The sequence below is a fragment of the Bubalus kerabau genome, chromosome 23 (assembly GCF_029407905.1).
Source record: "Bubalus kerabau isolate K-KA32 ecotype Philippines breed swamp buffalo chromosome 23, PCC_UOA_SB_1v2, whole genome shotgun sequence".
Classification (NCBI taxonomy): Eukaryota; Metazoa; Chordata; class Mammalia; order Artiodactyla; family Bovidae; genus Bubalus; species Bubalus kerabau.
This window is the reverse complement of record NC_073646.1, coordinates 403,322-430,445: the sequence shown is the minus strand read 5'-3', so window position 1 is coordinate 430,445 and position 27,124 is coordinate 403,322. Positions and strand designations below refer to the sequence as shown.

The window sequence follows — 27,124 nt, the reverse complement described above, 5'->3', positions numbered from 1 at the left end:
GGAGACGGGACGGCCGGTCGTCTGGTTTCCTGAAAGCCGAATGCGAATGCGGAGGGGCTCGCGGGCCGCGGGGAGGCAACCCAGGTCTGCAGCGGGAGTCGGGGCCCCGGCCACCCACTCACTCCCCCCGCCCCGGGAGGGGCTGGGGCTGCGGGGGTGGCGGGGGGGCGAGGGGGGTGTGGGTCCAAGAATTGGGACGCGGGGCGGGGGCTAAAGGACCTCTTCTGGTAGGCAAAAAAGCCTCCAGCACCCGGAATTCCCAGGTGGTCTCCCATCCAAGATACTAAACAGGCCCGACCCTGCTTAGCTTCCGAGATCAGACGAGATCGGGCGCCTTCAGGCCGGTAGGGCCGGAGACGGACGCGGCCGCCGCGGGGCGCCCTAAGAGCCTTGCGCTTCGCCTCCCTTTCGCTCTGACCTGCAGGTCGGGCCAACGGGCCGCCCCTCTCCTCGGGGGGCCGTGCTGTACTTGAGCCGCACGACCCGCGACCGCACTCCAGCCTGCTGACGCCGGCCCGGCCCCCGAACACCGCCAACACCAGACCAGCAACCGCCTGGCCGGGCCCGGGGGCCCGATGGGCTTCCAGGACCCCCCAGTGACCGGGAGGGCGTGCGTGCGTGCGCGCGGGGCCTGGGGGGTGGGCTGAGGGGTGCGGAGGTCTCGGCGCCCTCCCACCCCCGGCCACTCCAGACCCGGCCGCGCTGGCTGAGCGGGGCCTCCCCCCCCCCCATCCCCTTCGCTGCTCAGGGCCGCGCGACCCCGGAGGTGTCGGTCTTCGGGGCCCGCCGCCTCCCGATCCCCGCGGCCCGGGGGCCTCTGAACCTCCTGCGGGCCTAGGCGCAGCGAATCTTGAGCGCCCAACTTGCCCGGCACCTGCCCGCTGCCCAAACCCACCGGGAGCCACGGAGGCGCGGTCGACCGGAGCGCCTCAGCCCCGCCCCTTTGCCCTACCGAGGCGCCCCCCTTGTCCCCACGCCGCCCGCCAAGCACCCGACCTTCCTGAGAGAGCAGACGAACCACAGGCAGGCACACAGACAGACAGACAGACACACACACACACACACACACACACACACACACACACGAGTGTGGTCTTTGGAAATACTTCTGTTCGTAGTTGCTGGGTTGAGCCCAACTCTTGTAGGACCCATGGAGTGCGGCCCATCAGGCTCCTCTGTCCGTGGCATTTCCCAGGCGAGAATACTGGAGTGGGTTGCCATTTCCTTCTCCAGGGGATCTTCCCGACCCAGGGATCAAACCCGAGTCTCCTGCGGGCGGATGCCTTGCCATCTGAACCAGCACATTGCGAATTCCCTAGGCAAAATACAAAGAAAAGAGCTCGTGTGCTACCAAGTGGAAAGATGATTGAAGAAACAGAAGGTGTCCTTTGTTGGTATCTTTGAATCTTTCTTTCGTTTTCGTTGATTTTTACTCTTAAGGCTACTTGAACAAGGCAAGAGAGAAACCCCAGAACTGAAAAGCAGTTGACTTTTTTGAAAGAAACCTGTGCAGGTTAAGCACTCTTCGTTTTTGAGAGATGGTGAAACGCAAAATCTTGATTCAACACATATGACTTTGGTGAACTTTATTTCAAATCTCCATGATGAACCCTAAGGCGTCCAGGAAGAAAGGAGTAGAGCGGGAGACAAAAAGAGCAACCTTTCCCCTTGGCGCCATCCCAACCAGCTGCTTAGTTCCTTCATCTCATGGACTACCATCTGGGCTTATCTGGTTTGTCTGATTCTTGTTCCGGGGCCCGTTTCTAGTCACAAGGCTGTCAACAGTGGGGGGTGGGGTGGGGTGGGGGGGAAGCCCTTCTTTCCATTCCACATGAGACCCAGTGGACAATCCAGGCCCTGGCCACTGCATAGAGCGTGCAGCAACAATATCAACGGTGATGCTGGTTAACAACGCAGATTCCTGGAATCCACTCCGTTGGCTACTGAGTGTGTGCGGTGGTGGTCTGGAACCTATACCTGGAAGCTTTCTTGATGATTGCAAATGACACCAAAGTCCGAGGACGATGGAAGATCTTCACGTTTCTGCAAGAGCCACACACCTCCAGAAGGAACCACAAGACTTGCCTGACATGGTCAAGGTCTAAGTATTGGACTACACGTCGGAAGGTCTCCACCTTTGCTATGGAAGTCAAACGATCTTTCTTGGAAATGAAAATGGATCACACTGAACGTTCACATTCTTCTAGAGCATTTGAAAAGCCCTAAACTGTAGAAATCTGCTGTACGAGTTCCTTGAAAGCAAGAACCCATACTGATGGATATGTCTTAATGCCTTAGATTGTGCCTTGAATATAGCGTACACATGAACCCAGGAAAGGAAAGAATGGAATCGCCAAATATACAAAGAGATCAAAAGTGCCGAGCCAAGTGACACCTTGAGGCGTCCAAGAACTTTTCTGTCTTTCACACACTAAGTAAATCCTGAGCACCTACGATGAGCTGGGAGGCATGTAATAAGTTTCTGGATCTAGAAGGCGGAGAGAAGCAGACACAGAGTTCCTGCTTTCACTGAGACGAATCTAATGATACATCACAGGCAGATCCTTTGAGAACTTGTCGAGGGGCCTCTACCCTCACCAAAACCTGGGTGTCAGGGAAGGCTTTTCAGAGTAACCATTGCGTTGAGGTCCATAGGTTGAACCTACGTAAACCAGGGTTGAGATGCAGGAAGAATTTCAGGCAGGGAAAACAGCATCCTGGAAGTCTACGTGACCAGGGAACCTTAGGACGTTCAAGAAATGAAAATGCCCTATGGGATGGAAGCCAAAGAGTGCAGAGGGCATTCCAGGGAAAAGACATCCGAGAAGAACGTGAGGAGCAGGCATGAAGGGAATTGGTCGTATCTTCAATATGATGGGAAAATACAAGAGCCGTTGGAGCAGGATGGTGACAGAATTGCATCTGCATTTCCAAACGGTCATCTTGCTCCACGTCACTAATGATTGGAGAGACTCAACTCCAAACGCCAAGGAGGGACCACTTCGCCCGAGTCCGATTGGGCCTCATTGCAATGTCTGTCCATAGCAGATGCTGGAGAAGCTGTGGAGCAAAGGGAACTCTCCTCCACGCTGAGTAGGAATGGGAGTTGGTACAGCCGGGATGGAAAAGAGTATGGAGGTTCGCGAAGGAACTAAAAGTAGAAGTAGCCTATGGTTCAGCAGTCCCACTCCCAGGCATAGATCCACCCCCAGTAGAAGCCAACAAGCCAGATGCCCCGTTTGGGCACATCGATCTGTGCGCGCGCTCGCATGCGCATGCGCGATCGCCTGCGAGGCTGGGGGTGGGGCGGGGGCTGGGGCTCTGGCTGGAGTCGGTGCAAGCCCCGGGATTGCCTGAGGCAAGCCAAAGGAGCCCCAGAGGGAGACGGGACGGCCGGTCGTCTGGTTTCCTGAAAGCCGAATGCGAATGCGGAGGGGCTCGCGGGCCGCGGGGAGGCAACCCAGGTCTGCAGCGGGAGTCGGGGCCCCGGCCACCCACTCACTCCCCCCGCCCCGGGAGGGGCTGGGGCTGCGGGGGTGGCGGGGGGGCGAGGGGGGTGTGGGTCCAAGAATTGGGACGCGGGGCGGGGGCTAAAGGACCTCTTCTGGTAGGCAAAAAAGCCTCCAGCACCCGGAATTCCCAGGTGGTCTCCCATCCAAGATACTAAACAGGCCCGACCCTGCTTAGCTTCCGAGATCAGACGAGATCGGGCGCCTTCAGGCCGGTAGGGCCGGAGACGGACGCGGCCGCTGCGGGGCGCCCTAAGAGCCTTGCGCTTCGCCTCCCTTTCGCTCTGACCTGCAGGTCGGGCCAACGGGCCGCCCCTCTCCTCGGGGGGCCGTGCTGTACTTGAGCCGCACGACCCGCGACCGCACTCCAGCCTGCTGACGCCGGCCCGGCCCCCGAACACCGCCAACACCAGACCAGCAACCGCCTGGCCGGGCCCGGGGGCCCGATGGGCTTCCAGGACCCCCCAGTGACCGGGAGGGCGTGCGTGCGTGCGCGCGGGGCCTGGGGGGTGGGCTGAGGGGTGCGGAGGTCTCGGCGCCCTCCCACCCCCGGCCACTCCAGACCCGGCCGCGCTGGCTGAGCGGGGCCTCCCCCCCCCCATCCCCTTCGCTGCTCAGGGCCGCGCGACCCCGGAGGTGTCGGTCTTCGGGGCCCGCCGCCTCCCGATCCCCGCGGCCCGGGGGCCTCTGAACCTCCTGCGGGCCTAGGCGCAGCGAATCTTGAGCGCCCAACTTGCCCGGCACCTGCCCGCTGCCCAAACCCACCGGGAGCCACGGAGGCGCGGTCGACCGGAGCGCCTCAGCCCCGCCCCTTTGCCCTACCGAGGCACCCCCCTTGTCCCCACGCCGCCCGCCAAGCACCCGACCTTCCTGAGAGAGCAGACGAACCACAGGCAGGCACACAGACAGACAGACACACACACACACACACACACACACACACACACACACGAGTGTGGTCTTTGGAAATACTTCTGTTCGTAGTTGCTGGGTTGAGCCCAACTCTTGTAGGACCCATGGAGTGCGGCCCATCAGGCTCCTCTGTCCGTGGCATTTCCCAGGCGAGAATACTGGAGTGGGTTGCCATTTCCTTCTCCAGGGGATCTTCCCGACCCAGGGATCAAACCCGAGTCTCCTGCGGGCGGATGCCTTGCCATCTGAACCAGCACATTGCGAATTCCCTAGGCAAAATACAAAGAAAAGAGCTCGTGTGCGACCAAGTGGAAAGATGATTGAAGAAACAGAAGGTGTCCTTTGTTGGTATCTTTGAATCTTTCTTTCGTTTTCGTTGATTTTTACTCTTAAGGCTACTTGAACAAGGCAAGAGAGAAACCCCAGAACTGAAAAGCAGTTGACTTTTTTGAAAGAAACCTGTGCAGGTTAAGCACTCTTCGTTTTTGAGAGATGGTGAAACGCAAAATCTTGATTCAACACATATGACTTTGGTGAACTTTATTTCAAATCTCCATGATGAACCCCTAAGGCGTCCAGGAAGAAAGGAGTAGAGCGGGAGACAAAAAGAGCAACCTTTCCCCTTGGCGCCATCCCAACCAGCTGCTTAGTTCCTTCATCTCATGGACTACCATCTGGGCTTATCTGGTTTGTCTGATTCTTGTTCCGGGGCCCGTTTCTAGTCACAAGGCTGTCAACAGTGGGGGGTGGGGTGGGGTGGGGGGGAAGCCCTTCTTTCCATTCCACATGAGACCCAGTGGACAATCCAGGCCCTGGCCACTGCATAGAGCGTGCAGCAACAATATCAACGGTGATGCTGGTTAACAACGCAGATTCCTGGAATCCACTCCGTTGGCTACTGAGTGTGTGCGGTGGTGGTCTGGAACCTATACCTGGAAGCTTTCTTGATGATTGCAAATGACACCAAAGTCCGAGGACGATGGAAGATCTTCACGTTTCTGCAAGAGCCACACACCTCCAGAAGGAACCACAAGACTTGCCTGACATGGTCAAGGTCTAAGTATTGGACTACACGTCGGAAGGTCTCCACCTTTGCTATGGAAGTCAAACGATCTTTCTTGGAAATGAAAATGGATCACACTGAACGTTCACATTCTTCTAGAGCATTTGAAAAGCCCTAAACTGTAGAAATCTGCTGTACGAGTTCCTTGAAAGCAAGAACCCATACTGATGGATATGTCTTAATGCCTTAGATTGTGCCTTGAATATAGCGTACACATGAACCCAGGAAAGGAAAGAATGGAATCGCCAAATATACAAAGAGATCAAAAGTGCCGAGCCAAGTGACACCTTGAGGCGTCCAAGAACTTTTCTGTCTTTCACACACTAAGTAAATCCTGAGCACCTACGATGAGCTGGGAGGCATGTAATAAGTTTCTGGATCTAGAAGGCGGAGAGAAGCAGACACAGAGTTCCTGCTTTCACTGAGACGAATCTAATGATACATCACAGGCAGATCCTTTGAGAACTTGTCGAGGGGCCTCTACCCTCACCAAAACCTGGGTGTCAGGGAAGGCTTTTCAGAGTAACCATTGCGTTGAGGTCCATAGGTTGAACCTACGTAAACCAGGGTTGAGATGCAGGAAGAATTTCAGGCAGGGAAAACAGCATCCTGGAAGTCTACGTGACCAGGGAACCTTAGGACGTTCAAGAAATGAAAATGCCCTATGGGATGGAAGCCAAAGAGTGCAGAGGGCATTCCAGGGAAAAGACATCCGAGAAGAACGTGAGGAGCAGGCATGAAGGGAATTGGTCGTATCTTCAATATGATGGGAAAATACAAGAGCCGTTGGAGCAGGATGGTGACAGAATTGCATCTGCATTTCCAAACGGTCATCTTGCTCCACGTCACTAATGATTGGAGAGACTCAACTCCAAACGCCAAGGAGGGACCACTTCGCCCGAGTCCGATTGGGCCTCATTGCAATGTCTGTCCATAGCAGATGCTGGAGAAGCTGTGGAGCAAAGGGAACTCTCCTCCACGCTGAGTAGGAATGGGAGTTGGTACAGCCGGGATGGAAAAGAGTATGGAGGTTCGCGAAGGAACTAAAAGTAGAAGTAGCCTATGGTTCAGCAGTCCCACTCCCAGGCATAGATCCACCCCCAGTACAAGCCAACAAGCCAGATGCCCCGTTTGGGCACATCGATCTGCGTGCGCGCTCGCATGCGCATGCGCGATCGCCTGCGAGGCTGGGGGTGGGGCGGGGGCTGGGGCTCTGGCTGGAGTCGGTGCAAGCCCCGGGATTGCCTGAGACAAGCCAAAGGAGCCCCAGAGGGAGACGGGACGGCCGGTCGTCTGGTTTCCTGAAAGCCGAATGCGAATGCGGAGGGGCTCGCGGGCCGCGGGGAGGCAACCCAGGTCTGCAGCGGGAGTCGGGGCCCCGGCCACCCACTCACTCCCCCCGCCCCGGGAGGGGCTGGGGCTGCGGGGGTGGCGGGGGGGCGAGGGGGGTGTGGGTCCAAGAATTGGGACGCGGGGCGGGGGCTAAAGGACCTCTTCTGGTAGGCAAAAAAGCCTCCAGCACCCGGAATTCCCAGGTGGTCTCCCATCCAAGATACTAAACAGGCCCGACCCTGCTTAGCTTCCGAGATCAGACGAGATCGGGCGCCTTCAGGCCGGTAGGGCCGGAGACGGACGCGGCCGCCGCGGGGCGCCCTAAGAGCCTTGCGCTTCGCCTCCCTTTCGCTCTGACCTGCAGGTCGGGCCAACGGGCCGCCCCTCTCCTCGGGGGGCCGTGCTGTACTTGAGCCGCACGACCCGCGACCGCACTCCAGCCTGCTGACGCCGGCCCGGCCCCCGAACACCGCCAACACCAGACCAGCAACCGCCTGGCCGGGCCCGGGGGCCCGATGGGCTTCCAGGACCCCCCAGTGACCGGGAGGGCGTGCGTGCGTGCGCGCGGGGCCTGGGGGGTGGGCTGAGGGGTGCGGAGGTCTCGGCGCCCTCCCACCCCCGGCCACTCCAGACCCGGCCGCGCTGGCTGAGCGGGGCCTCCCCCCGCCCCCCATCCCCTTCGCTGCTCAGGGCCGCGCGACCCCGGAGGTGTCGGTCTTCGGGGCCCGCCGCCTCCCGATCCCCGCGGCCCGGGGGCCTCTGAACCTCCTGCGGGCCTAGGCGCAGCGAATCTTGAGCGCCCAACTTGCCCGGCACCTGCCCGCTGCCCAAACCCACCGGGAGCCACGGAGGCGCGGTCGACCGGAGCGCCTCAGCCCCGCCCCTTTGCCCTACCGAGGCGCCCCCCTTGTCCCCACGCCGCCCGCCAAGCACCCGACCTTCCTGAGAGAGCAGACGAACCACAGGCAGGCACACAGACAGACAGACAGACACACACACACACACACACACACACACACACACGAGTGTGGTCTTTGGAAATACTTCTGTTCGTAGTTGCTGGGTTGAGCCCAACTCTTATAGGACCCATGGAGTGCGGCCCATCAGGCTCCTCTGTCCGTGGCATTTCCCAGGCGAGAATACTGGAGTGGGTTGCCATTTCCTTCTCCAGGGGATCTTCCCGACCCAGGGATCAAACCCGAGTCTCCTGCGGGCGGATGCCTTGCCATCTGAACCAGCACATTGCGAATTCCCTAGGCAAAATACAAAGAAAAGATCTCGTGTGCTACCAAGTGGAAAGATGATTGAAGAAACAGAAGGTGTCCTTTGTTGGTATCTTTGAATCTTTCTTTCGTTTTCGTTGATTTTTACTCTTAAGGCTACTTGAACAAGGCAAGAGAGAAACCCCAGAACTGAAAAGCAGTTGACTTTTTTGAAAGAAACCTGTGCAGGTTAAGCACTCTTCGTTTTTGAGAGATGGTGAAACGCAAAATCTTGATTCAACACATATGACTTTGGTGAACTTTATTTCAAATCTCCATGATGAACCCCTAAGGCGTCCAGGAAGAAAGGAGTAGAGCGGGAGACAAAAAGAGCAACCTTTCCCCTTGGCGCCATCCCAACCAGCTGCTTAGTTCCTTCATCTCATGGACTACCATCTGGGCTTATCTGGTTTGTCTGATTCTTGTTTCGGGGCCCGTTTCTAGTCACAAGGCTGTCAACAGTGGGGGGTGGGGTGGGGTGGGGGGGAAGCCCTTCTTTCCATTCCACATGAGACCCAGTGGACAATCCAGGCCCTGGCCACTGCATAGAGCGTGCAGCAACAATATCAACGGTGATGCTGGTTAACAACGCAGATTCCTGGAATCCACTCCGTTGGCTACTGAGTGTGTGCGGTGGTGGTCTGGAACCTATACCTGGAAGCTTTCTTGATGATTGCAAATGACACCAAAGTCCGAGGACGATGGAAGATCTTCACGTTTCTGCAAGAGCCACACACCTCCAGAAGGAACCACAAGACTTGCCTGACATGGTCAAGGTCTAAGTATTGGACTACACGTCGGAAGGTCTCCACCTTTGCTATGGAAGTCAAACGATCTTTCTTGGAAATGAAAATGGATCACACTGAACGTTCACATTCTTCTAGAGCATTTGAAAAGCCCTAAACTGTAGAAATCTGCTGTACGAGTTCCTTGAAAGCAAGAACCCATACTGATGGATATGTCTTAATGCCTTAGATTGTGCCTTGAATATAGCGTACACATGAACCCAGGAAAGGAAAGAATGGAATCGCCAAGTATACAAAGAGATCAAAAGTGCCGAGCCAAGTGACACCTTGAGGCGTCCAAGAACTTTTCTGTCTTTCACACACTAAGTAAATCCTGAGCACCTACGATGAGCTGGGAGGCATGTAATAAGTTTCTGGATCTAGAAGGCGGAGAGAAGCAGACACAGAGTTCCTGCTTTCACTGAGACGAATCTAATGATACATCACAGGCAGATCCTTTGAGAACTTGTCGAGGGGCCTCTACCCTCACCAAAACCTGGGTGTCAGGGAAGGCTTTTCAGAGTAACCATTGCGTTGAGGTCCATAGGTTGAACCTACGTAAACCAGGGTTGAGATGCAGGAAGAATTTCAGGCAGGGAAAACAGCATCCTGGAAGTCTACGTGACCAGGGAACCTTAGGACGTTCAAGAAATGAAAATGCCCTATGGGATGGAAGCCAAAGAGTGCAGAGGGCATTCCAGGGAAAAGACATCCGAGAAGAACGTGAGGAGCAGGCATGAAGGGAATTGGTCGTATCTTCAATATGATGGGAAAATACAAGAGCCGTTGGAGCAGGATGGTGACAGAATTGCATCTGCATTTCCAAACGGTCATCTTGCTCCACGTCACTAATGATTGGAGAGACTCAACTCCAAACGCCAAGGAGGGACCACTTCGCCCGAGTCCGATTGGGCCTCATTGCAATGTCTGTCCATAGCAGATGCTGGAGAAGCTGTGGAGCAAAGGGAACTCTCCTCCACGCTGAGTAGGAATGGGAGTTGGTACAGCCGGGATGGAAAAGAGTATGGAGGTTCGCGAAGGAACTAAAAGTAGAAGTAGCCTATGGTTCAGCAGTCCCACTCCCAGGCATAGATCCACCCCCAGTAGAAGCCAACAAGCCAGATGCCCCGTTTGGGCACATCGATCTGTGCGCGCGCTCGCATGCGCATGCGCGATCGCCTGCGAGGCTGGGGGTGGGGCGGGGGCTGGGGCTCTGGCTGGAGTCGGTGCAAGCCCCGGGATTGCCTGAGGCAAGCCAAAGGAGCCCCAGAGGGAGACGGGACGGCCGGTCGTCTGGTTTCCTGAAAGCCGAATGCGAATGCGGAGGGGCTCGCGGGCCGCGGGGAGGCAACCCAGGTCTGCAGCGGGAGTCGGGGCCCCGGCCACCCACTCACTCCCCCCGCCCCGGGAGGGGCTGGGGCTGCGGGGGTGGCGGGGGGGCGAGGGGGGTGTGGGTCCAAGAATTGGGACGCGGGGCGGGGGCTAAAGGACCTCTTCTGGTAGGCAAAAAAGCCTCCAGCACCCGGAATTCCCAGGTGGTCTCCCATCCAAGATACTAAACAGGCCCGACCCTGCTTAGCTTCCGAGATCAGACGAGATCGGGCGCCTTCAGGCCGGTAGGGCCGGAGACGGACGCGGCCGCCGCGGGGCGCCCTAAGAGCCTTGCGCTTCGCCTCCCTTTCGCTCTGACCTGCAGGTCGGGCCAACGGGCCGCCCCTCTCCTCGGGGGGCCGTGCTGTACTTGAGCCGCACGACCCGCGACCGCACTCCAGCCTGCTGACGCCGGCCCGGCCCCCGAACACCGCCAACACCAGACCAGCAACCGCCTGGCCGGGCCCGGGGGCCCGATGGGCTTCCAGGACCCCCCAGTGACCGGGAGGGCGTGCGTGCGTGCGCGCGGGGCCTGGGGGGTGGGCTGAGGGGTGCGGAGGTCTCGGCGCCCTCCCACCCCCGGCCACTCCAGACCCGGCCGCGCTGGCTGAGCGGGGCCTCCCCCCGCCCCCCATCCCCTTCGCTGCTCAGGGCCGCGCGACCCCGGAGGTGTCGGTCTTCGGGGCCCGCCGCCTCCCGATCCCCGCGGCCCGGGGGCCTCTGAACCTCCTGCGGGCCTAGGCGCAGCGAATCTTGAGCGCCCAACTTGCCCGGCACCTGCCCGCTGCCCAAACCCACCGGGAGCCACGGAGGCGCGGTCGACCGGAGCGCCTCAGCCCCGCCCCTTTGCCCTACCGAGGCGCCCCCCTTGTCCCCACGCCGCCCGCCAAGCACCCGACCTTCCTGAGAGAGCAGACGAACCACAGGCAGGCACACAGACAGACAGACAGACACACACACACACACACACACACACACACACGAGTGTGGTCTTTGGAAATACTTCTGTTCGTAGTTGCTGGGTTGAGCCCAACTCTTATAGGACCCATGGAGTGCGGCCCATCAGGCTCCTCTGTCCGTGGCATTTCCCAGGCGAGAATACTGGAGTGGGTTGCCATTTCCTTCTCCAGGGGATCTTCCCGACCCAGGGATCAAACCCGAGTCTCCTGCGGGCGGATGCCTTGCCATCTGAACCAGCACATTGCGAATTCCCTAGGCAAAATACAAAGAAAAGAGCTCGTGTGCTACCAAGTGGAAAGATGATTGAAGAAACAGAAGGTGTCCTTTGTTGGTATCTTTGAATCTTTCTTTCGTTTTCGTTGATTTTTACTCTTAAGGCTACTTGAACAAGGCAAGAGAGAAACCCCAGAACTGAAAAGCAGTTGACTTTTTTGAAAGAAACCTGTGCAGGTTAAGCACTCTTCGTTTTTGAGAGATGGTGAAACGCAAAATCTTGATTCAACACATATGACTTTGGTGAACTTTATTTCAAATCTCCATGATGAACCCCTAAGGCGTCCAGGAAGAAAGGAGTAGAGCGGGAGACAAAAAGAGCAACCTTTCCCCTTGGCGCCATCCCAACCAGCTGCTTAGTTCCTTCATCTCATGGACTACCATCTGGGCTTATCTGGTTTGTCTGATTCTTGTTTCGGGGCCCGTTTCTAGTCACAAGGCTGTCAACAGTGGGGGGTGGGGTGGGGTGGGGGGGAAGCCCTTCTTTCCATTCCACATGAGACCCAGTGGACAATCCAGGCCCTGGCCACTGCATAGAGCGTGCAGCAACAATATCAACGGTGATGCTGGTTAACAACGCAGATTCCTGGAATCCACTCCGTTGGCTACTGAGTGTGTGCGGTGGTGGTCTGGAACCTATACCTGGAAGCTTTCTTGATGATTGCAAATGACACCAAAGTCCGAGGACGATGGAAGATCTTCACGTTTCTGCAAGAGCCACACACCTCCGGAAGGAACCACAAGACTTGCCTGACATGGTCAAGGTCTAAGTATTGGACTACACGTCGGAAGGTCTCCACCTTTGCTATGGAAGTCAAACGATCTTTCTTGGGAATGAAAATGGATCACACTGAACGTTCACATTCTTCTAGAGCATTTGAAAAGCCCTAAACTGTAGAAATCTGCTGTACGAGTTCCTTGAAAGCAAGAACCCATACTGATGGATATGTCTTAATGCCTTAGATTGTGCCTTGAATATAGCGTACACATGAACCCAGGAAAGGAAAGAATGGAATCGCCAAGTATACAAAGAGATCAAAAGTGCCGAGCCAAGTGACACCTTGAGGCGTCCAAGAACTTTTCTGTCTTTCACACACTAAGTAAATCCTGAGCACCTACGATGAGCTGGGAGGCATGCAATAAGTTTCTGGATCTAGAAGGCGGAGAGAAGCAGACACAGAGTTCCTGCTTTCACTGAGACGAATCTAATGATACATCACAGGCAGATCCTTTGAGAACTTGTCGAGGGGCCTCTACCCTCACCAAAACCTGGGTGTCAGGGAAGGCTTTTCAGAGTAACCATTGCGTTGAGGTCCATAGGTTGAACCTACGTAAACCAGGGTTGAGATGCAGGAAGAATTTCAGGCAGGGAAAACAGCATCCTGGAAGTCTACGTGACCAGGGAACCTTAGGACGTTCAAGAAATGAAAATGCCCTATGGGATGGAAGCCAAAGAGTGCAGAGGGCATTCCAGGGAAAAGACATCCGAGAAGAACGTGAGGAGCAGGCATGAAGGGAATTGGTCGTATCTTCAATATGATGGGAAAATACAAGAGCCGTTGGAGCAGGATGGTGACAGAATTGCATCTGCATTTCCAAACGGTCATCTTGCTCCACGTCACTAATGATTGGAGAGACTCAACTCCAAACGCCAAGGAGGGACCACTTCGCCCGAGTCCGATTGGGCCTCATTGCAATGTCTGTCCATAGCAGATGCTGGAGAAGCTGTGGAGCAAAGGGAACTCTCCTCCACGCTGAGTAGGAATGGGAGTTGGTACAGCCGGGATGGAAAAGAGTATGGAGGTTCGCGAAGGAACTAAAAGTAGAAGTAGCCTATGGTTCAGCAGTCCCACTCCCAGGCATAGATCCACCCCCAGTACAAGCCAACAAGCCAGATGCCCCGTTTGGGCACATCGATCTGTGCGCGCGCTCGCATGCGCATGCGCGATCGCCTGCGAGGCTGGGGGTGGGGCGGGGGCTGGGGCTCTGGCTGGAGTCGGTGCAAGCCCCGGGATTGCCTGAGGCAAGCCAAAGGAGCCCCAGAGGGAGACGGGACGGCCGGTCGTCTGGTTTCCTGAAAGCCGAATGCGAATGCGGAGGGGCTCGCGGGCCGCGGGGAGGCAACCCAGGTCTGCAGCGGGAGTCGGGGCCCCGGCCACCCACTCACTCCCCCCGCCCCGGGAGGGGCTGGGGCTGCGGGGGTGGCGGGGGGGCGAGGGGGGTGTGGGTCCAAGAATTGGGACGCGGGGCGGGGGCTAAAGGACCTCTTCTGGTAGGCAAAAAAGCCTCCAGCACCCGGAATTCCCAGGTGGTCTCCCATCCAAGATACTAAACAGGCCCGACCCTGCTTAGCTTCCGAGATCAGACGAGATCGGGCGCCTTCAGGCCGGTAGGGCCGGAGACGGACGCGGCCGCCGCGGGGCGCCCTAAGAGCCTTGCGCTTCGCCTCCCTTTCGCTCTGACCTGCAGGTCGGGCCAACGGGCCGCCCCTCTCCTCGGGGGGCCGTGCTGTACTTGAGCCGCACGACCCGCGACCGCACTCCAGCCTGCTGACGCCGGCCCGGCCCCCGAACACCGCCAACACCAGACCAGCAACCGCCTGGCCGGGCCCGGGGGCTCGATGGGCTTCCAGGACCCCCCAGTGACCGGGAGGGCGTGCGTGCGTGCGCGCGGGGCCTGGGGGGTGGGCTGAGGGGTGCGGAGGTCTCGGCGCCCTCCCACCCCCGGCCACTCCAGACCCGGCCGCGCTGGCTGAGCGGGGCCTCCCCCCCCCCCATCCCCTTCGCTGCTCAGGGCCGCGCGACCCCGGAGGTGTCGGTCTTCGGGGCCCGCCGCCTCCCGATCCCCGCGGCCCGGGGGCCTCTGAACCTCCTGCGGGCCTAGGCGCAGCGAATCTTGAGCGCCCAACTTGCCCGGCACCTGCCCGCTGCCCAAACCCACCGGGAGCCACGGAGGCGCGGTCGACCGGAGCGCCTCAGCCCCGCCCCTTTGCCCTACCGAGGCGCCCCCCCTTGTCCCCACGCCGCCCGCCAAGCACCCGACCTTCCTGAGAGAGCAGACGAACCACAGGCAGGCACACAGACAGACAGACAGACACACACACACACACACACACACACACACGAGTGTGGTCTTTGGAAATACTTCTGTTCGTAGTTGCTGGGTTGAGCCCAACTCTTATAGGACCCATGGAGTGCGGCCCATCAGGCTCCTCTGTCCGTGGCATTTCCCAGGCGAGAATACTGGAGTGGGTTGCCATTTCCTTCTCCAGGGGATCTTCCCGACCCAGGGATCAAACCCGAGTCTCCTGCGGGCGGATGCCTTGCCATCTGAACCAGCACATTGCGAATTCCCTAGGCAAAATACAAAGAAAAGAGCTCGTGTGCTACTAAGTGGAAAGATGATTGAAGAAACAGAAGGTGTCCTTTGTTGGTATCTTTGAATCTTTCTTTCGTTTTCGTTGATTTTTACTCTTAAGGCTACTTGAACAAGGCAAGAGAGAAACCCCAGAACTGAAAAGCAGTTGACTTATTTGAAAGAAACCTGTGCAGGTTAAGCACTCTTCGTTTTTGAGAGATGGTGAAACGCAAAATCTTGATTCAACACATATGACTTTGGTGAACTTTATTTCAAATCTCCATGATGAACCCCTAAGGCGTCCAGGAAGAAAGGAGTAGAGCGGGAGACAAAAAGAGCAACCTTTCCCCTTGGCGCCATCCCAACCAGCTGCTTAGTTCCTTCATCTCATGGACTACCATCTGGGCTTATCTGGTTTGTCTGATTCTTGTTTCGGGGCCCGTTTCTAGTCACAAGGCTGTCAACAGTGGGGGGTGGGGTGGGGTGGGGGGGAAGCCCTTCTTTCCATTCCACATGAGACCCAGTGGACAATCCAGGCCCTGGCCACTGCATAGAGCGTGCAGCAACAATATCAACGGTGATGCTGGTTAACAACGCAGATTCCTGGAATCCACTCCGTTGGCTACTGAGTGTGTGCGGTGGTGGTCTGGAACCTATACCTGGAAGCTTTCTTGATGATTGCAAATGACACCAAAGTCCGAGGACGATGGAAGATCTTCACGTTTCTGCAAGAGCCACACACCTCCAGAAGGAACCACAAGACTTGCCTGACATGGTCAAGGTCTAAGTATTGGACTACACGTCAGAAGGTCTCCACCTTTGCTATGGAAGTCAAACGATCTTTCTTGGAAATGAAAATGGATCACACTGAACGTTCACATTCTTCTAGAGCATTTGAAAAGCCCTAAACTGTAGAAATCTGCTGTACGAGTTCCTTGAAAGCAAGAACCCATACTGATGGATATGTCTTAATGCCTTAGATTGTGCCTTGAATATAGCGTACACATGAACCCAGGAAAGGAAAGAATGGAATCGCCAAGTATACAAAGAGATCAAAAGTGCCGAGCCAAGTGACACCTTGAGGCGTCCAAGAACTTTTCTGTCTTTCACACACTAAGTAAATCCTGAGCACCTACGATGAGCTGGGAGGCATGTAATAAGTTTCTGGATCTAGAAGGCGGAGAGAAGCAGACACAGAGTTCCTGCTTTCACTGAGACGAATCTAATGATACATCACAGGCAGATCCTTTGAGAACTTGTCGAGGGGCCTCTACCCTCACCAAAACCTGGGTGTCAGGGAAGGCTTTTCAGAGTAACCATTGCGTTGAGGTCCATAGGTTGAACCTACGTAAACCAGGGTTGAGATGCAGGAAGAATTTCAGGCAGGGAAAACAGCATCCTGGAAGTCTACGTGACCAGGGAACCTTAGGACGTTCAAGAAATGAAAATGCCCTATGGGATGGAAGCCAAAGAGTGCAGAGGGCATTCCAGGGAAAAGACATCCGAGAAGAACGTGAGGAGCAGGCATGAAGGGAATTGGTCGTATCTTCAATATGATGGGAAAATACAAGAGCCGTTGGAGCAGGATGGTGACAGAATTGCATCTGCATTTCCAAACGGTCATCTTGCTCCACGTCACTAATGATTGGAGAGACTCAACTCCAAACGCCAAGGAGGGACCACTTCGCCCGAGTCCGATTGGGCCTCATTGCAATGTCTGTCCATAGCAGATGCTGGAGAAGCTGTGGAGCAAAGGGAACTCTCCTCCACGCTGAGTAGGAATGGGAGTTGGTACAGCCGGGATGGAAAAGAGTATGGAGGTTCGCGAAGGAACTAAAAGTAGAAGTAGCCTATGGTTCAGCAGTCCCACTCCCAGGCATAGATCCACCCCCAGTAGAAGCCAACAAGCCAGATGCCCCGTTTGGGCACATCGATCTGTGCGCGCGCTCGCATGCGCATGCGCGATCGCCTGCGAGGCTGGGGGTGGGGCGGGGGCTGGGGCTCTGGCTGGAGTCGGTGCAAGCCCCGGGATTGCCTGAGGCAAGCCAAAGGAGCCCCAGAGGGAGACGGGACGGCCGGTCGTCTGGTTTCCTGAAAGCCGAATGCGAATGCGGAGGGGCTCGCGGGCCGCGGGGAGGCAACCCAGGTCTGCAGCGGGAGTCGGGGCCCCGGCCACCCACTCACTCCCCCCGCCCCGGGAGGGGCTGGGGCTGCGGGGGTGGCGGGGGGGCGAGGGGGGTGTGGGTCCAAGAATTGGGACGCGGGGCGGGGGCTAAAGGACCTCTTCTGGTAGGCAAAAAAGCCTCCAGCACCCGGAATTCCCAGGTGGTCTCCCATCCAAGATACTAAACAGGCCCGACCCTGCTTAGCTTCCGAGATCAGACGAGATCGGGCGCCTTCAGGCCGGTAGGGCCGGAGACGGACGCGGCCGCCGCGGGGCGCCCTAAGAGCCTTGCGCTTCGCCTCCCTTTCGCTCTGACCTGCAGGTCGGGCCAACGGGCCGCCCCTCTCCTCGGGGGGCCGTGCTGTACTTGAGCCGCACGACCCGCGACCGCACTCCAGCCTGCTGACGCCGGCCCGGCCCCCGAACACCGCCAACACCAGACCAGCAACCGCCTGGCCGGGCCCGGGGGCCCGATGGGCTTCCAGGACCCCCCAGTGACCGGGAGGGCGTGCGTGCGTGCGCGCGGGGCCTGGGGGGTGGGCTGAGGGGTGCGGAGGTCTCGGCGCCCTCCCACCCCCGGCCACTCCAGACCCGGCCGCGCTGGCTGAGCGGGGCCTCCCCCCGCCCCCCATCCCCTTCGCTGCTCAGGGCCGCGCGACCCCGGAGGTGTCGGTCTTCGGGGCCCGCCGCCTCCCGATCCCCGCGGCCCGGGGGCCTCTGAACCTCCTGCGGGCCTAGGCGCAGCGAATCTTGAGCGCCCAACTTGCCCGGCACCTGCCCGCTGCCCAAACCCACCGGGAGCCACGGAGGCGCGGTCGACCGGAGCGCCTCAGCCCCGCCCCTTTGCCCTACCGAGGCGCCCCCCTTGTCCCCACGCCGCCCGCCAAGCACCCGACCTTCCTGAGAGAGCAGACGAACCACAGGCAGGCACACAGACAGACAGACAGACACACACACACACACACACACACACACACACGAGTGTGGTCTTTGGAAATACTTCTGTTCGTAGTTGCTGGGTTGAGCCCAACTCTTATAGGACCCATGGAGTGCGGCCCATCAGGCTCCTCTGTCCGTGGCATTTCCCAGGCGAGAATACTGGAGTGGGTTGCCATTTCCTTCTCCAGGGGATCTTCCCGACCCAGGGATCAAACCCGAGTCTCCTGCGGGCGGATGCCTTGCCATCTGAACCAGCACATTGCGAATTCCCTAGGCAAAATACAAAGAAAAGAGCTCGTGTGCTACTAAGTGGAAAGATGATTGAAGAAACAGAAGGTGTCCTTTGTTGGTATCTTTGAATCTTTCTTTCGTTTTCGTTGATTTTTACTCTTAAGGCTACTTGAACAAGGCAAGAGAGAAACCCCAGAACTGAAAAGCAGTTGACTTTTTTGAAAGAAACCTGTGCAGGTTAAGCACTCTTCGTTTTTGAGAGATGGTGAAACGCAAAATCTTGATTCAACACATATGACTTTGGTGAACTTTATTTCAAATCTCCATGATGAACCCCTAAGGCGTCCAGGAAGAAAGGAGTAGAGCGGGAGACAAAAAGAGCAACCTTTCCCCTTGGCGCCATCCCAACCAGCTGCTTAGTTCCTTCATCTCATGGACTACCATCTGGGCTTATCTGGTTTGTCTGATTCTTGTTTCGGGGCCCGTTTCTAGTCACAAGGCTGTCAACAGTGGGGGGTGGGGTGGGGTGGGGGGGAAGCCCTTCTTTCCATTCCACATGAGACCCAGTGGACAATCCAGGCCCTGGCCACTGCATAGAGCGTGCAGCAACAATATCAACGGTGATGCTGGTTAACAACGCAGATTCCTGGAATCCACTCCGTTGGCTACTGAGTGTGTGCGGTGGTGGTCTGGAACCTATACCTGGAAGCTTTCTTGATGATTGCAAATGACACCAAAGTCCGAGGACGATGGAAGATCTTCACGTTTCTGCAAGAGCCACACACCTCCAGAAGGAACCACAAGACTTGCCTGACATGGTCAAGGTCTAAGTATTGGACTACACGTCGGAAGGTCTCCACCTTTGCTATGGAAGTCAAACGATCTTTCTTGGAAATGAAAATGGATCACACTGAACGTTCACATTCTTCTAGAGCATTTGAAAAGCCCTAAACTGTAGAAATCTGCTGTACGAGTTCCTTGAAAGCAAGAACCCATACTGATGGATATGTCTTAATGCCTTAGATTGTGCCTTGAATATAGCGTACACATGAACCCAGGAAAGGAAAGAATGGAATCGCCAAGTATACAAAGAGATCAAAAGTGCCGAGCCAAGTGACACCTTGAGGCGTCCAAGAACTTTTCTGTCTTTCACACACTAAGTAAATCCTGAGCACCTACGATGAGCTGGGAGGCATGTAATAAGTTTCTGGATCTAGAAGGCGGAGAGAAGCAGACACAGAGTTCCTGCTTTCACTGAGACGAATCTAATGATACATCACAGGCAGATCCTTTGAGAACTTGTCGAGGGGCCTCTACCCTCACCAAAACCTGGGTGTCAGGGAAGGCTTTTCAGAGTAACCATTGCGTTGAGGTCCATAGGTTGAACCTACGTAAACCAGGGTTGAGATGCAGGAAGAATTTCAGGCAGGGAAAACAGCATCCTGGAAGTCTACGTGACCAGGGAACCTTAGGACGTTCAAGAAATGAAAATGCCCTATGGGATGGAAGCCAAAGAGTGCAGAGGGCATTCCAGGGAAAAGACATCCGAGAAGAACGTGAGGAGCAGGCATGAAGGGAATTGGTCGTATCTTCAATATGATGGGAAAATACAAGAGCCGTTGGAGCAGGATGGTGACAGAATTGCATCTGCATTTCCAAACGGTCATCTTGCTCCACGTCACTAATGATTGGAGAGACTCAACTCCAAACGCCAAGGAGGGACCACTTCGCCCGAGTCCGATTGGGCCTCATTGCAATGTCTGTCCATAGCAGATGCTGGAGAAGCTGTGGAGCAAAGGGAACTCTCCTCCACGCTGAGTAGGAATGGGAGTTGGTACAGCCGGGATGGAAAAGAGTATGGAGGTTCGCGAAGGAACTAAAAGTAGAAGTAGCCTATGGTTCAGCAGTCCCACTCCCAGGCATAGATCCACCCCCAGTAGAAGCCAACAAGCCAGATGCCCCGTTTGGGCACATCGATCTGTGCGCGCGCTCGCATGCGCATGCGCGATCGCCTGCGAGGCTGGGGGTGGGGCGGGGGCTGGGGCTCTGGCTGGAGTCGGTGCAAGCCCCGGGATTGCCTGAGGCAAGCCAAAGGAGCCCCAGAGGGAGACGGGACGGCCGGTCGTCTGGTTCCCTGAAAGCCGAATGCGAATGCGGAGGGGCTCGCGGGCCGCGGGGAGGCAACCCAGGTCTGCAGCGGGAGTCGGGGCCCCGGCCACCCACTCACTCCCCCCGCCCCGGGAGGGGCTGGGGCTGCGGGGGTGGCGGGGGGGCGAGGGGGGTGTGGGTCCAAGAATTGGGACGCGGGGCGGGGGCTAAAGGACCTCTTCTGGTAGGCAAAAAAGCCTCCAGCACCCGGAATTCCCAGGTGGTCTCCCATCCAAGATACTAAACAGGCCCGACCCTGCTTAGCTTCCGAGATCAGACGAGATCGGGCGCCTTCAGGCCGGTAGGGCCGGAGACGGACGCGGCCGCCGCGGGGCGCCCTAAGAGCCTTGCGCTTCGCCTCCCTTTTGCTCTGACCTGCAGGTCGGGCCAACGGGCCGCCCCTCTCCTCGGGGGGCCGTGCTGTACTTGAGCCGCACGACCCGCGACCGCACTCCAGCCTGCTGACGCCGGCCCGGCCCCCGAACACCGCCAACACCAGACCAGCAACCGCCTGGCCGGGCCCGGGGGCCCGATGGGCTTCCAGGACCCCCCAGTGACCGGGAGGGCGTGCGTGCGTGCGCGCGGGGCCTGGGGGGTGGGCTGAGGGGTGCGGAGGTCTCGGCGCCCTCCCACCCCCGGCCACTCCAGACCCGGCCGCGCTGGCTGAGCGGGGCCTCCCCCCCCCCATCCCCTTAGCTGCTCAGGGCCGCGCGACCCCGGAGGTGTCGGTCTTCGGGGCCCGCCGCCTCCCGATCCCCGCGGCCCGGGGGCCTCTGAACCTCCTGCGGGCCTAGGCGCAGCGAATCTTGAGCGCCCAACTTGCCCGGCACCTGCCCGCTGCCCAAACCCACCGGGAGCCACGGAGGCGCGGTCGACCGGAGCGCCTCAGCCCCGCCCCTTTGCCCTACCGAGGCGCCCCCCTTGTCCCCACGCCGCCCGCCAAGCACCCGACCTTCCTGAGAGAGCAGACGAACCACAGGCAGGCACACAGACAGACAGACAGACAGACACACACACACACACACACACACACACACACACGAGTGTGGTCTTTGGAAATACTTCTGTTCGTAGTTGCTGGGTTGAGCCCAACTCTTATAGGACCCATGGAGTGCGGCCCATCAGGCTCCTCTGTCCGTGGCATTTCCCAGGCGAGAATACTGGAGTGGGTTGCCATTTCCTTCTCCAGGGGATCTTCCCGACCCAGGGATCAAACCCGAGTCTCCTGCGGGCGGATGCCTTGCCATCTGAACCAGCACATTGCGAATTCCCTAGGCAAAATACAAAGAAAAGAGCTCGTGTGCTACCAAGTGGAAAGATGATTGAAGAAACAGAAGGTGTCCTTTGTTGGTATCTTTGAATCTTTCTTTTGTTTTCGTTGATTTTTACTCTTAAGGCTACTTGAACAAGGCAAGAGAGAAACCCCAGAACTGAAAAGCAATTGACTTTTTTGAAAGAAACCTGTGCAGGTTAAGCACTCTTCGTTTTTGAGAGATGGTGAAACGCAAAATCTTGATTCAACACATATGACTTTGGTGAACTTTATTTCAAATCTCCATGATGAACCCCTAAGGCGTCCAGGAAGAAAGGAGTAGAGCGGGAGACAAAAAGAGCAACCTTTCCCCTTGGCGCCATCCCAACCAGCTGCTTAGTTCCTTCATCTCATGGACTACCATCTGGGCTTATCTGGTTTGTCTGATTCTTGTTTCGGGGCCCGTTTCTAGTCACAAGGCTGTCAACAGTGGGGGGTGGGGTGGGGTGGGGGGGAAGCCCTTCTTTCCATTCCACATGAGACCCAGTGGACAATCCAGGCCCTGGCCACTGCATAGAGCGTGCAGCAACAATATCAACGGTGATGCTGGTTAACAACGCAGATTCCTGGAATCCACTCCGTTGGCTACTGAGTGTGTGCGGTGGTGGTCTGGAACCTATACATGGAAGCTTTCTTGATGATTGCAAATGACACCAAAGTCCGAGGACGATGGAAGATCTTCACGTTTCTGCAAGAGCCACACACCTCCAGAAGGAACCACAAGACTTGCCTGACATGGTCAAGGTCTAAGTATTGGACTACACGTCGGAAGGTCTCCACCTTTGCTATGGAAGTCAAACGATCTTTCTTGGAAATGAAAATGGATCACACTGAACGTTCACATTCTTCTAGAGCATTTGAAAAGCCCTAAACTGTAGAAATCTGCTGTACGAGTTCCTTGAAAGCAAGAACCCATACTGATGGATATGTCTTAATGCCTTAGATTGTGCCTTGAATATAGCGTACACATGAACCCAGGAAAGGAAAGAATGGAATCGCCAAATATACAAAGAGATCAAAAGTGCCGAGCCAAGTGACACCTTGAGGCGTCCAAGAACTTTTCTGTCTTTCACACACTAAGTAAATCCTGAGCACCTACGATGAGCTGGGAGGCATGTAATAAGTTTCTGGATCTAGAAGGCGGAGAGAAGCAGACACAGAGTTCCTGCTTTCACTGAGACGAATCTAATGATACATCACAGGCAGATCCTTTGAGAACTTGTCGAGGGGCCTCTACCCTCACCAAAACCTGGGTGTCAGGGAAGGCTTTTCAGAGTAACCATTGCGTTGAGGTCCATAGGTTGAACCTACGTAAACCAGGGTTGAGATGCAGGAAGAATTTCAGGCAGGGAAAACAGCATCCTGGAAGTCTACGTGACCAGGGAACCTTAGGACGTTCAAGAAATGAAAATGCCCTATGGGATGGAAGCCAAAGAGTGCAGAGGGCATTCCAGGGAAAAGACATCCGAGAAGAACGTGAGGAGCAGGCATGAAGGGAATTGGTCGTATCTTCAATATGATGGGAAAATACAAGAGCCGTTGGAGCAGGATGGTGACAGAATTGCATCTGCATTTCCAAACGGTCATCTTGCTCCACGTCACTAATGATTGGAGAGACTCAACTCCAAACGCCAAGGAGGGACCACTTCGCCCGAGTCCGATTGGGCCTCATTGCAATGTCTGTCCATAGCAGATGCTGGAGAAGCTGTGGAGCAAAGGGAACTCTCCTCCACGCTGAGTAGGAATGGGAGTTGGTACAGCCGGGATGGAAAAGAGTATGGAGGTTCGCGAAGGAACTAAAAGTAGAAGTAGCCTATGGTTCAGCAGTCCCACTCCCAGGCATAGATCCACCCCCAGTACAAGCCAACAAGCCAGATGCCCCGTTTGGGCACATCGATCTGTGCGCGCGCTCGCATGCGCATGCGCGATCGCCTGCGAGGCTGGGGGTGGGGCGGGGGCTGGGGCTCTGGCTGGAGTCGGTGCAAGCCCCGGGATTGCCTGAGGCAAGCCAAAGGAGCCCCAGAGGGAGACGGGACGGCCGGTCGTCTGGTTTCCTGAAAGCCGAATGCGAATGCGGAGGGGCTCGCGGGCCGCGGGGAGGCAACCCAGGTCTGCAGCGGGAGTCGGGGCCCCGGCCACCCACTCACTCCCCCCGCCCCGGGAGGGGCTGGGGCTGCGGGGGTGGCGGGGGGGCGAGGGGGGTGTGGGTCCAAGAATTGGGACGCGGGGCGGGGGCTAAAGGACCTCTTCTGGTAGGCAAAAAAGCCTCCAGCACCCGGAATTCCCAGGTGGTCTCCCATCCAAGATACTAAACAGGCCCGACCCTGCTTAGCTTCCGAGATCAGACGAGATCGGGCGCCTTCAGGCCGGTAGGGCCGGAGACGGACGCGGCCGCCGCGGGGCGCCCTAAGAGCCTTGCGCTTCGCCTCCCTTTCGCTCTGACCTGCAGGTCGGGCCAACGGGCCGCCCCTCTCCTCGGGGGGCCGTGCTGTACTTGAGCCGCACGACCCGCGACCGCACTCCAGCCTGCTGACGCCGGCCCGGCCCCGAACACCGCCAACACCAGACCAGCAACCGCCTGGCCGGGCCCGGGGGCCCGATGGGCTTCCAGGACCCCCCAGTGACCGGGAGGGCGTGCGTGCGTGCGCGCGGGGCCTGGGGGGTGGGCTGAGGGGTGCGGAGGTCTCGGCGCCCTCCCACCCCCGGCCACTCCAGACCCGGCCGCGCTGGCTGAGCGGGGCCTCCCCCCCCCCCATCCCTTTCGCTGCTCAGGGCCGCGCGACCCCGGAGGTGTCGGTCTTCGGGGCCCGCCGCCTCCCGATCCCCGCGGCCCGGGGGCCTCTGAACCTCCTGCGGGCCTAGGCGCAGCGAATCTTGAGCGCCCAACTTGCCCGGCACCTGCCCGCTGCCCAAACCCACCGGGAGCCACGGAGGCGCGGTCGACCGGAGCGCCTCAGCCCCGCCCCTTTGCCCTACCGAGGCGCCCCCCCTTGTCCCCACGCCGCCCGCCAAGCACCCGACCTTCCTGAGAGAGCAGACGAACCACAGGCAGGCACACAGACAGACAGACAGACACACACACACACACACACACACACACGAGTGTGGTCTTTGGAAATACTTCTGTTCGTAGTTGCTGGGTTGAGCCCAACTCTTATAGGACCCATGGAGTGCGGCCCATCAGGCTCCTCTGTCCGTGGCATTTCCCAGGCGAGAATACTGGAGTGGGTTGCCATTTCCTTCTCCAGGGGATCTTCCCGACCCAGGGATCAAACCCGAGTCTCCTGCGGGCGGATGCCTTGCCATCTGAACCAGCACATTGCGAATTCCCTAGGCAAAATACAAAGAAAAGAGCTCGTGTGCTACCAAGTGGAAAGATGATTGAAGAAACAGAAGGTGTCCTTTGTTGGTATCTTTGAATCTTTCTTTCGTTTTCGTTGATTTTTACTCTTAAGGCTACTTGAACAAGGCAAGAGAGAAACCCCAGAACTGAAAAGCAGTTGACTTATTTGAAAGAAACCTGTGCAGGTTAAGCACTCTTCGTTTTTGAGAGATGGTGAAACGCAAAATCTTGATTCAACACATATGACTTTGGTGAACTTTATTTCAAATCTCCATGATGAACCCCTAAGGCGTCCAGGAAGAAAGGAGTAGAGCGGGAGACAAAAAGAGCAACCTTTCCCCTTGGCGCCATCCCAACCAGCTGCTTAGTTCCTTCATCTCATGGACTACCATCTGGGCTTATCTGGTTTGTCTGATTCTTGTTTCGGGGCCCGTTTCTAGTCACAAGGCTGTCAACAGTGGGGGGTGGGGTGGGGTGGGGGGGAAGCCCTTCTTTCCATTCCACATGAGACCCAGTGGACAATCCAGGCCCTGGCCACTGCATAGAGCGTGCAGCAACAATATCAACGGTGATGCTGGTTAACAACGCAGATTCCTGGAATCCACTCCGTTGGCTACTGAGTGTGTGCGGTGGTGGTCTGGAACCTATACCTGGAAGCTTTCTTGATGATTGCAAATGACACCAAAGTCCGAGGACGATGGAAGATCTTCACGTTTCTGCAAGAGCCACACACCTCCAGAAGGAACCACAAGACTTGCCTGACATGGTCAAGGTCTAAGTATTGGACTACACGTCGGAAGGTCTCCACCTTTGCTATGGAAGTCAAACGATCTTTCTTGGAAATGAAAATGGATCACACTGAACGTTCACATTCTTCTAGAGCATTTGAAAAGCCCTAAACTGTAGAAATCTGCTGTACGAGTTCCTTGAAAGCAAGAACCCATACTGATGGATATGTCTTAATGCCTTAGATTGTGCCTTGAATATAGCGTACACATGAACCCAGGAAAGGAAAGAATGGAATCGCCAAGTATACAAAGAGATCAAAAGTGCCGAGCCAAGTGACACCTTGAGGCGTCCAAGAACTTTTCTGTCTTTCACACACTAAGTAAATCCTGAGCACCTACGATGAGCTGGGAGGCATGCAATAAGTTTCTGGAACTAGAAGGCGGAGAGAAGCAGACACAGAGTTCCTGCTTTCACTGAGACGAATCTAATGATACATCACAGGCAGATCCTTTGAGAACTTGTCGAGGGGCCTCTACCCTCACCAAAACCTGGGTGTCAGGGAAGGCTTTTCAGAGTAACCATTGCGTTGAGGTCCATAGGTTGAACCTACGTAAACCAGGGTTGAGATGCAGGAAGAATTTCAGGCAGGGAAAACAGCATCCTGGAAGTCTACGTGACCAGGGAACCTTAGGACGTTCAAGAAATGAAAATGCCCTATGGGATGGAAGCCAAAGAGTGCAGAGGGCATTCCAGGGAAAAGACATCCGAGAAGAACGTGAGGAGCAGGCATGAAGGGAATTGGTCGTATCTTCAATATGATGGGAAAATACAAGAGCCGTTGGAGCAGGATGGTGACAGAATTGCATCTGCATTTCCAAACGGTCATCTTGCTCCACGTCACTAATGATTGGAGAGACTCAACTGCAAACGCCAAGGAGGGACCACTTCGCCCGAGTCCGATTGGGCCTCATTGCAATGTCTGTCCATAGCAGATGCTGGAGAAGCTGTGGAGCAAAGGGAACTCTCCTCCACGCTGAGTAGGAATGGGAGTTGGTACAGCCGGGATGGAAAAGAGTATGGAGGTTCGCGAAGGAACTAAAAGTAGAAGTAGCCTATGGTTCAGCAGTCCCACTCCCAGGCATAGATCCACCCCCAGTAGAAGCCAACAAGCCAGATGCCCCGTTTGGGCACATCGATCTGTGCGCGCGCTCGCATGCGCATGCGCGATCGCCTGCGAGGCTGGGGGTGGGGCGGGGGCTGGGGCTCTGGCTGGAGTCGGTGCAAGCCCCGGGATTGCCTGAGGCAAGCCAAAGGAGCCCCAGAGGGAGACGGGACGGCCGGTCGTCTGGTTTCCTGAAAGCCGAATGCGAATGCGGAGGGGCTCGCGGGCCGCGGGGAGGCAACCCAGGTCTGCAGCGGGAGTCGGGGCCCCGG

General features: G+C 56.9%; 8 pseudogenes; all 8 read right to left on the bottom strand.

Moving 5' to 3' along the window:
• Window positions 1–238: 238 nt before the first annotated feature.
• Window positions 239–358, bottom strand: LOC129638308 (uncharacterized; annotated as a pseudogene).
• A 3,260-nt stretch (window positions 359–3,618) lies between these two features.
• Window positions 3,619–3,738, bottom strand: LOC129638307 (uncharacterized; annotated as a pseudogene).
• A 3,256-nt stretch (window positions 3,739–6,994) lies between these two features.
• Window positions 6,995–7,114, bottom strand: LOC129638305 (uncharacterized; annotated as a pseudogene).
• A 3,259-nt stretch (window positions 7,115–10,373) lies between these two features.
• On the bottom strand, window positions 10,374–10,493 carry LOC129638304 (uncharacterized; annotated as a pseudogene).
• Window positions 10,494–13,750: 3,257 nt separating this feature from the next.
• LOC129638301 (uncharacterized) lies at window positions 13,751–13,870 on the bottom strand (annotated as a pseudogene).
• A 3,254-nt stretch (window positions 13,871–17,124) lies between these two features.
• LOC129638300 (uncharacterized) lies at window positions 17,125–17,244 on the bottom strand (annotated as a pseudogene).
• A 3,257-nt stretch (window positions 17,245–20,501) lies between these two features.
• Window positions 20,502–20,621, bottom strand: LOC129638299 (uncharacterized; annotated as a pseudogene).
• A 3,260-nt stretch (window positions 20,622–23,881) lies between these two features.
• LOC129638298 (uncharacterized) lies at window positions 23,882–24,001 on the bottom strand (annotated as a pseudogene).
• Between the last annotated feature and the right edge of the window lie 3,123 nt (window positions 24,002–27,124).